This window comes from Morone saxatilis, unplaced genomic scaffold (assembly GCF_004916995.1).
Source record: "Morone saxatilis isolate NCDOM2014 unplaced genomic scaffold, NCSU_SB_2.0 Contig22, whole genome shotgun sequence".
In the NCBI taxonomy this organism is placed as follows: domain Eukaryota; kingdom Metazoa; phylum Chordata; class Actinopteri; family Moronidae; genus Morone; species Morone saxatilis.
In genome coordinates this window covers 13,619,535-13,619,810 of record NW_023339785.1, presented here as the reverse complement: position 1 = coordinate 13,619,810, position 276 = coordinate 13,619,535, and the positions used below count along the sequence as shown (strand labels likewise).

The 276-nt window shown below is 39.9% G+C and overlaps 1 protein-coding gene across 1 annotated transcript in view; it reads left to right on the top strand.

The window, feature by feature from the left end:
• Positions 1-276, top strand: part of LOC118333561 (neuronal acetylcholine receptor subunit alpha-7-like) — a 33,328-nt gene that overhangs the window by 31,743 nt on the left and 1,309 nt on the right. The gene's annotated exons all lie outside the window — the stretch shown is intronic.

The following is a 276-nucleotide window of genomic DNA, read 5'->3' as shown; positions in this document are numbered from 1 at the left end:
ACATAAAGCAATGAAGACACATTTTCTATGTCCTATTCACTTATTTCTACCCTTATCTGTCTCTCCACCTCTTTGTTGTATCATTTTCTGCCTCACTTCTCTTTTGATCCATCTCAAGCACCTTTAATAAGCAACAAATAAGGCCATAACCTTTGACCTCATGAGGTCACATAAAGTCGGACTGTAGTCGTGTTTAGCTGTTAGCTCTTCTTCATTCACAGTCACTAAAAAACAGGAGAAAGGAAGGCAGGCCTTCAGATGTGTGTGTGTGTGTGT